At 35.3% G+C, this 10,013-nt stretch overlaps 1 non-coding gene across 1 annotated transcript; it reads left to right on the top strand.

Moving 5' to 3' along the window:
• Positions 1 to 1,021: 1,021 nt before the first annotated feature.
• LOC112503324 lies at positions 1,022 to 1,128 on the top strand. Its single transcript, XR_003067932.1, has one exon. It is a non-coding gene; the product is annotated as a small nucleolar RNA R71 (small nucleolar RNA).
• The last annotated feature ends 8,885 nt before the right edge of the window (positions 1,129 to 10,013 follow it).

The following is a 10,013-nucleotide window of genomic DNA, read 5'->3' as shown; positions in this document are numbered from 1 at the left end:
GTTCAGATGGGATTACAACTTTGGTTTTTGGACCTGTCATAACCTCATCCTCAATTGGCTTTTTCCTAGCAACTTCTTCAGGGAATAACAAAGGGTAATCCGACTTAAGAGGAACAAAGGTGGTGGTCTCAGGAAGTGGGTTATCCAAAGGTTTTGGTGGACTTTCAGTAACAGGGACCATAGGTGTAGACTCAGGTTTAGACACAACCTGTTCATTTTCTTTTGGTATGGTCTTAGTTAATTCCTTACCACTCCTAAAAGTCACTACCTTCACATGTTCTTTTCCTAGATCTCTCGGGACTTCGGTGTTGCTAGGTAAAGTTCAAAGGGCTCTATTTTCTGATTAAGAGCAAGTTGGCTAACTTGCGTTTCCAGGTTTCTGATGGCAGGACTTTGTTGATTGAACAAAGATTGATTTTGAGTCATCATTTGTTGCTGTGCTTGGGACTGAGCCACCAGTCCTTTTATCATAGCTTCCAAGGAAGATGATGAATCGGACTGTGGGGGTGGTTTAGTCTGAAAAGGTAGTTGATGATTTTGAAAATTCTGATGATGATGATTCTGAGAATTATAACTGCTTGCATGTTGATGTTGTTGAAAATTAGGGTTTCCTTGCTGCTTATGGACAAGGGGTTCAAATTTGGACTATTCCATGAAACATTTGGGTGTTGTCTCCAACTGGCATTGTATGTGTTAGTGTAGGGATTCGATCTATTATGAACATAATTCACAGATTCAGTATTATGTGGACATAGTTCATAGGAGTATTCCCCTCCACAACAGACACACTGCACTGAGAGGGCAGCTGGAATAGGTGATGTAACAGCTGACTGCACTCCTTGGCCCGAAGTTAGATTTTTAAGCATATTAGCCATAGAAGAGAGTTGTGTTGTTAATGTAGTATATGCATCAACATCATGTATTCATAGCTGTAAAGGATCCGCCCGCAGTCGCATCGAGCATTTGTTTTGCCATGGAAATTAACCCATTGTAAAACGTCTCGAGTTGAATACAGTACGGAATGCCATGGTGTGGGCATTTCCTTAACAACTCTTTAAACTTCTCCCACGCGTCAGGAACAACTTCATTATCCAGTTGTTTAAAAAGACATATTTCGTTCCTGGACATAGCGTTCCTTGTCGGTGGGAAATATTTTCTCAAAAAAAATTCCGCCATATTGTTCCATGACGGCACAGATCCTGGTGTTAAAGAATTAAACCAAGCTTTTGCCCGATCCCTTAATGAAAATAGAAATAAAGTAAGTCTGAGAGCATCATTTGACAATCCCGGGATCAGAAAGGCATCTGTGATTTCCATGAAAGACTTTAAATGAGAATGYGGGTCCTCTGAGGGCAGTCCAGCAAATTGGCCATTAGTTTGTAACATGTGAAACATGATTGGTTTAAGCTCGAAATGGAGAGCGGTCATATGTGGTCTGACTATCCCAGAATTTAATTGCTCAAAATCCGGGATAGCGTAGTCCATGATCCTTCCATTTTTGGAATTTGCCAGATTAATGATATTTGGAGTTTGTGCCCTTAGGTACTCAGTAGGATCTTATTCTGTATCCAAATTATTATCATTCTCATTATGTGGGTTTCCATGGTGAAAATTCTGGAATGGTGGTATTTGCCCAAAAATTGGCGGTTGGTTTTCCAAATTTGGTGCTTCCGGATTATTGGGAGCAGGTAACTCCATGTTGGGAGGGAGTAGAGCCTGAAATGCTCTCTGAGCCCTCCTTCTATGGTGAAACGTTCTCTCAATGTCTGGATCAAATTCGAAAAATTCACCACGAAGTGTTCTTGGCATACACCACTTTTAAAAACGATTTTAAAAACGGGACGAGAAAAATCAAATCTTTTACTTTACTAAAAAGAAAACTTTCAACTAACTGATCCCCGGCAATGGCGCCAAAAACTTGATGTGCCGTGAAACACCACAGACACAAACAACAATCAGGACTAAAAGCAAGTATACAAATAGTCCCAATATCGTTTTTCAAGTAATAAAAGTGGTACAAGTACCGGATATCGTCCACAGGGATCGTAGTAAAAGTTTAAAGAAAGTAAAGTTAAGGAAATGATTTCAGAAGGCGAATTCGAAGACTTTGATTTGAACAGAGTTAAACACAACTAAAAACAGAAGATAACAGAATATAAAGCAAGCTAGGGTGTATGATTTTTCGGGTGAGATGTAAAAATTATTTCCAGTCGACCAATGCTGTCAAAATGCTACAGCATGAAACCATGCTGACAGATTGCTACAACATGCAATCAGTAACAACTATTTTTACCAATTACTTTGAAGGTATTCTTCTCGGACTTCACCAAGACACTGATATTATAGCTTTCAACACATATCTCTATGATGTATCCAGACCAGTGAAAGTGACAAATGGTGTCTTCAAAGTATATGGATAAACAAATCTCTTTGCTAAAAATCACCCTCTCGAGTGTATTCCATATCATTCAAGTTGACGTGTTCTGAATGGTTCATCTCTGAATCCATTCCACTTTAACACTTCAGAGTGATCAACCCGTCGAGAATTAACAACTTAGAAAATACGGACAACAAATCTCTTTGTTAGCAACTCTCTCAAGTCTACTTCCCATATCATCCAAGTTGACGTACAAACGATGGCTCAGCATAGAGTCAAAGGCACTTTAACACTTTCAAAGTGATCAACCCGTCAAGAAGTGTCATTGGTTTTATAAAAACTTGAAATGAAAAAGTAAAACATCGTTGTTACATGAAAGGGTCGACTATATTTTGGTTTAAAAACTCACCCTTTTCGTCATTCACCCGAGCTAATAAACTTAGCTACTCATGACGAAAAGTAAATAACAAGAAATATAAATTGCGGTAAATAAAGACATAATATAAATGCGGAAAGAAAATGACGGAATATAAATAATGGAATAATAAAGATGCGGAAAGCGTAATAAATAAATGACGGAAATAAAATGCAAGTRAGCGTAAATAAATTAAAGACGGAATATAAGTAACGATAATATAAATAAAGCTATTAAATAAAGCAAATAAATGGAACTAGAAATGCCAAAAGATTTATAATATTAAGATTTGTTTTTCATGTAGCATGCAAACTACTTGAAGAGAGAACAAAAGATAGAGAGAAAGAAGGAAGGTGGTGAAAGTTGGGTGTTGAGGTATGTCTAAACTCCTCTCAACAACCCCTATTTATACCAAGGATTATAAGGGGGTAAAATAGTCTTTTCACCCCTTCCTAGTCCAAAAGCAACTAGAAACTACATATTACAAACTACTAATTAGAAAGGAACTAATATAAGTCTTGTTAAACATCAACTAATCAGTTCAAAATACAGCTAAATCAGCTTTAGAAAGCTTTCATTAGTCATCCAAGGTCATGTCAATTACTTCAAGTCTCTTCCATCTTCCTGTNGAACTAATATAAGTCTTGTTAAACATCAACTAATCAGTTCAAAATACAGCTAAATCAGCTTTAGAAAGCTTTCATTAGTCATCCAAGGTCATGTCAATTACTTCAAGTCTCTTCCATCTTCCTGTTAGTCATCAGGTCTTGCTACCACATTTTCATAACATCCGCTTGCTCCAATATGTCCAAAACAAGATCAATTTAGACCAAAATCCACTAAACACAGGTTCAACATTCACTTCAGCTTAAAAATAGAGAAAAGAGATAAAATGACTCAAAGTTGGGATATGAAAGCAAAATAACCTATCTAAAAAAGAATAAAAAGGTACTTTACGTACTAAATACTTAGTACGTATCACTAGTTTACAATTTTAACCCTGTTTTATTTAACTCCGGTTTGATACCACATAAGTTAATAAGCACTTTTATAAAAAAAAAAAAGCATAAGTTGTTTTAAATAAGCAATCCCAAACACCCATTTATCTCAAAAACTTAATAAACCTTGGTAAAACCTTCAATTAATGCATGATATGTGATTACAAACACATTTAATGAAGAAAAAAAATCAAATTTCAATCAAAATAACCTAATTTGATCAAAATCATCAAGAAGAAAAAATCAAGAACAGTTCGTCCCAAAACTTTTTGATTTGATAAAATTGAACAATCAAACCATAAAATTGATGATCAAAACCAATTCAAATCAATTTCAATATGAAAAACGAATCAATTGATCAACAATTTACATCGAAGACATAAAAAAACCTCACAAATTTGAATATCACTATCCGCCATTTTTGAAAAACTTCAAGAACCTCAATTTTCTTCAATCTTTGCTTCAAGTCTTCATCAAACCTTCTATTTCTATTCTGATATCAATTGATAGACTCAGTTTCAATCAAATAACAATGAATTAAACAATACGAACAACAACGTAGAGATCAAATCATTCTGTATTTTGATAAACTCTCAATACATGTTTCTTTGTCTGCAATATCTCTCTTCAAACTAGATTCTCAATGTACGCACATATTCTTTTTACAAATTACCATTAACAAGCTATTTATATAATTGACTAAAAGTACAAGTCAAACTATAATTTGGCACAATGTTTACTTTTGTTGACTTTAAGCTTTGACCTCTTCAATCATTGAGCTTAGTGATCTCGGATAAAATAATATTTGACCTAACATTCATATGCCACAAAGTTACAAGCTTGAGAAGAATAGAATTATAGAGAGCAAATTTCTATAACATTGAGTAATTCTATCAGATTGATTCTTACATAGGCATGGGAATGGGGCAGGAACCTCAATCCACATTCCCATCCCCGAACCCTAATCTTCGTCCCCATCCCCGAACCCTAATCTTCGTCCCCATCCCCGTCCCTAATAGGGAATATGGAATTTTCCCCCCAGTTATGTGATGTATTAAAATCAAATTACTACAACAAAATTTGTTCTTAGAAGACCTAAAAATTCTTATATGTCCTAATAAAATACCATATAGATCTTAAGTTTTAGGAACAAACTAAGAAGTGTTTTATTCCAATGATTGTAAAAAGTGTTAAAAGAGTCACACATTACAATAGGCCTAACCACCTATTTATACTAGAAAACTATTTTAAGATAACTATCTAAGGAGAACATTTAGCTAATCTTCTAGTAAAGATAAAGCTTATCTAAACTATCAAAATAAGATAAACTTTGTAGAATCCAGCTGTCGATTAGTCATCTCCTACTGTCTTCCATGGAGTGTTATTTCAACCTTATCTTCATATCTTCATCGCATGCCGCTGGTTGAACTACTATAGAAAACTCCAAGTGTTGGTAACCAGAGGGGCTATGAAGATGCTCTTTCCATCGCATCTCTGGTTAGTTCATCGACCCTCTAGTTGTTCTTCAGACTTAGTTGTTTTGCCTTGAAGTCCTCCATCGGCCTTCTGATTCTTCATCACTTGTTTTTCTTCATTACTTTTACACATAAGAATTATCGGGTCTAACAGGCTAAGTACCCTTGATTAATTCCGCAATCATGATTTCGGGGACTAAATCTTCAAAAGGGGGAGGTATTTGTAACATCCAACTTTCTAAAAGTCAATTTATGTTGCTAAACATGTTTAACTAAGTCAATAAAGTATATTATGGGTTTGTGCTTACTTATGTTAGTTGAAAAGTGAAAATGATAAAAGTGCATAAAAAAATTTCTAAGTGTGCACTATAAGGCTTTATAGGGGAACCCATGTTCTTGTAGTAAATAGGTGAAAAATATCAAAGTTAAATTGGAATATGGACTTCTGGATTGAATTAGAGGCTGAAATTTTATACTTAAGCTTCTTATACATTAATTAGAGATCTGAAAAGTTTTGTGCAAAACAGAGTTGAAACGACCAAGATACGCATGGGGGACTAAATCTGCCAACAGTGTCAAACTAGGTTCACTTGTTGACCAAATTAGTACAAAAAAACGAGATTAGCATTCTTTAATGGTATTTACACCTCCAGAACTTTCACACACACTAGAAGGTGCGATTTTCACATAGAATTCTCCTCAAAGCTCAAAATCAAGGAGATTTAACAAGATTTTTGGTGAAATTGAAAGATTAAGCAAAGGTACAACACTATCTTGAAACCATTTCATTATTTGTTTGGTGTTTTGTTAAGGATTTGAGAAGTCTAGGGTTTCATGTGGTTGAGATTTTTGGTATTTTCATGTTACAAGATGGTTGTGTAACATGATATTTATGTTAGATGGTGATTAGTTTATGTTTTCTTGTTATTACCGTAAAAACGGATCTATGATAGGTATGGATTTTTAGTAAATAAGTGTATTTATTGTTAGAATATGGTAACGTATCATGTTTATAATGGTAAAGATGAATAAATTCAAGTAATTTATTCTTTTATAACTTCTGATCAAAATGTACACGTATTGAAACATATGGTACAACTCATGGGTATAGGTTATGGAATGAGAAATTATGCAAAATTTCATGAAGTTTTGCTAAAAATAGTTAAAATATGTTATTTTACGTTGAAAATGTGAAATTTGGAGCTGTATGGGCTTTTAGAACATGCAAAAATGAATATTTTCGGATGAAATGGCAATGTAAATACGTAGATTTAAAAATTTGTATAAAATCGTAGAAAGTTCCAAATGACATAAGGTCAGTTGCATTGGTTAGATATGAGAGTCTAGTTTATTTGGTATTTTGAGGTCATGGCATGAAAATGGGTCTAAGATATGCAAAACAGGTCTGCAAGTGACCTTGGTACATAAAGAAGTCAAACTAGGATCGTCAAAGTTTGTGTAGCCATGACATGGAAATGCTTTATTGTTTCCTTATGAAATTTGAAATGTGCACTCCAGGGCTATTAAAAACGATATTTGGAGTTTGGCATGGGCTAATTCCATTTTTGGGTTGGAAATGGAAATTTACGCGTCAGTTTGAATCATATCGAAACATAGCGAGTTTATATCGAATGCGTACTTACGTGTATTATACATATATAGTTTTTCTTCTGTTTGTTAGATAAATTTTTCATGTGTTATCGAATATCTTGAGCATGTCGAGGCCCATGGTCCTGAATTGGTATTTGTTGTTCATTCCGAGATGTCGGTCGAATCTGGATCCGAGACCTTCTTTTTTTGTCTATAGGTAAACCATGATCTATGGGTATTACTTTGTGTGATATGCTATAGCATGGTTTATCTCCACATATCCCAAGGAGAGGGAGGTTGGGTGTGGCATACCGGTTGTCGTACTTACGTAGTCGGGTGTAAGTACTTTGCATGGGCCCAGTAGATGAAGAAGGGGTGTGGTGCACATATTTATTCTACTCTTGTTGATCATGCTACTGAATTATTATGATCGATATGGTTTTATTGACGCTAAGTACATTATGAGTTGTATGGCTTCTTGATACGTTGATTTGATCCGGTACCGAAATCATACATGTAACCCGTTGATTCCAATTTAAATTACAAAGTTGTAAGGTATGTTATGTACTCATTTCTGGTTTAATTATGAATTAGTAAGTGTTCATTTGACGTATTAAGGATCAGTGAGTCGTTATGGTTTTATTAATTCTATACGTGTTATGTTCTGCAAAAATTTGAAAGCTAGAGATTAATCGGTTTTGCCTCTTAATTCTTTTGTTAAGATATGTATATTGCATCTAATTTTATGTTTTGATATATACTCACTAAGCGATTCGCTTACCCCTTTAAGTTTAAAAATCTCAGGAAGAATCGATACGAGTTGAGATAAAGACAAGGAGGGTTAACTTTCGACTGACACATAGAAGATTTGGAAGTAACTTTTGGTACAGGTTTCATAGATTTTTGATGTTTCGGGTTGGTAATTATTACTCGTATGTTGGGTAGTTATACTATTGTTCCAATTTGTGGTTTGTAAAAGTCTTAGTTTGTAAGTTGTTTAAACTATTTTCAAGGGACTTACCGATCAAACTAAAATTAACTTTTGGTGGATAATTAGAAATTGTATCCCGTCTTGGTTTCGGGTGAACTTTTATTTGATTGATTAAGTATTCCTGAAAATTTGTATTTTTTTATTTTAGTGTAATCGCAAAGTTACAGACTTGTCTGGTTTACCGCCAGATAGAGTTGTTGAATTCAAAATTGATCTCGTACCTGGGGCAGCACCAGTAGCCAAACTGCCGTATCGGTTGGCTCCCTCGGAACTGAAAGAGTTGGTTGCTCAGTTGAAGGATTTAAATGATAAAGGATTTATTCGACCGGACCAGCACTTCACCCTGGGGTGCTCTGGTCTTATTTGTTAAGAAGCAAGATGGATCTATGAGAATGTGTATAGATTATCGGGAATTAAACAAGTTGACAATCAAGAATAAGTATTCTTTGCAAAGGATTGATTACCTGTTTGATCAACTGGTGGGGGCGAGTTATTTCTCCAAGATTGACTTAAGATCAAGATATCATCAACTTAAGGTCAGGAAGGAAGACTTCGCTACAACAGCTTTCCGAACTAGGTAGGGGCATCATGAATTCTTAGTTATGTCATTCGGCCTAACTAATGCCCCCGCAGCCTTTATGGATTTAATGAACAGGGTATGTAAGGAATATCTTGATAAATTTGTTATTGTATTTATCGATGATATTTTTATATACTCTAAGACCGAAGAGGAGTACGCAGAACATCTTCGCCTGATACTGGAACTCCTGAAAAGAGAAAAGTTGTATGCAAAAATGTCCAAGTGTGGATTCTGGTTAAGGGAGGTTCAGTTCTTGGGTCATTTTATTTCGGAAGTAGAGGTGAAAGTGGATCCAGCAAAGATAGCAGCAGTTGAAAAGTGGGAGGCCCCAAAGACTCCTTCTGAAATCCGATGCTTTTTGGGATTGGTAGGCTATTTTCATAAATTTATTCAGGACTTTTCTAAAATAGCCATGCCACTGACCAAACTGACTCGAAAGAATGTTAAGTTTTAGTGGGAGGAAGAATAGCAAGAAGCCTTCCAACTGTTGAAAGATCATCTATGTAGTGCGCCGGTGTCAATTCTACCAGATGGATCAGAAGATTTTGTAGTATATAGTGATGCCTCGAAACTGGGATTGGGATGTGTTATGATGCAAATAAGAAAGGTGATTTCTTATGCGTCAAGGAAACTGAAGGATCATGAGAAGCAGTATCCAACTCATGATATGGAATTGGCAGTAGTGGTGTTTGCTTTGAAAATATGGAGGCATTATCTTCTGGGAACAAAATGCCAAATTTATATTGATCATAAAAGTCTACAACATTTTTTAATCATAAAAAACTAAATATGAGACAGCGTCGGTAGATTGAACATGTTAATGATTATGATTGTGAAATCCTCTACCACCCAGGAAAAGCCAATGTGGTAGCTGACGCTTTAAGTTGAAAAGAAAGAAGTGGTACTATTAAAACCATGGCGATGAGGATAAATTTAGTCCCTGATATTCATAAAGAAATTTTGAAATGTCAGAAAGAAGCTATGAAAGAAGATCTTATTAAGACAGAAAGGTTGGGTAAGATGATTTCGACTTTGAAACCGAATAATGAATGAATTAGGTGCTTTCAAGGGCGAATTCGGGTACCATATTTTGGGGATATTCGGAAAGTTATTTTGAATGAAAGCCATAAGTCTCATTACTCTATTCATCCAGGTACCAATAAGATGTACAAAAATTTGAAACCTTTTTATTGGTAGCCCGGATTGAAGAGAGATATAGCCAAATATGTGGAACAATGTATAACGTGTTTAAAGGTTAAGATCGAAAATCAAAAATCGTATGGAAGTCTTCAATCTTTGGAGATTCCTGTGTGGAAMTGGGATCACATTACAATGGATTTTGTCATGAAATTACCCCGAACTCCGAAAGGGTATGACGCAATCTAGGTAATTGTTGATCGTTTATCTAAATCTGTGCATTTTCTACCAATAAGAGAGGGATAATCTTTAGAAAAGTTGGCACAGATTTATATCAAAGAAATTGTAACCAGGCATGGTGTTCCATTATCTATTATCTCTAATAGAGATAGCCGTTTCACCTCAAAATTTTGGGAAAGTCTGCAAAAAGCGTTGGGGTCTAGAATACAG

The sequence above is a fragment of the Cynara cardunculus genome, unplaced genomic scaffold (assembly GCF_001531365.2).
Source record: "Cynara cardunculus var. scolymus isolate 2C unplaced genomic scaffold, CcrdV1 Un_Scaffold_2867, whole genome shotgun sequence".
Lineage (NCBI taxonomy): Eukaryota > Viridiplantae > Streptophyta > Magnoliopsida > Asterales > Asteraceae > Cynara > Cynara cardunculus.
This window is presented reverse-complemented; position numbering and strand designations above follow the sequence as displayed.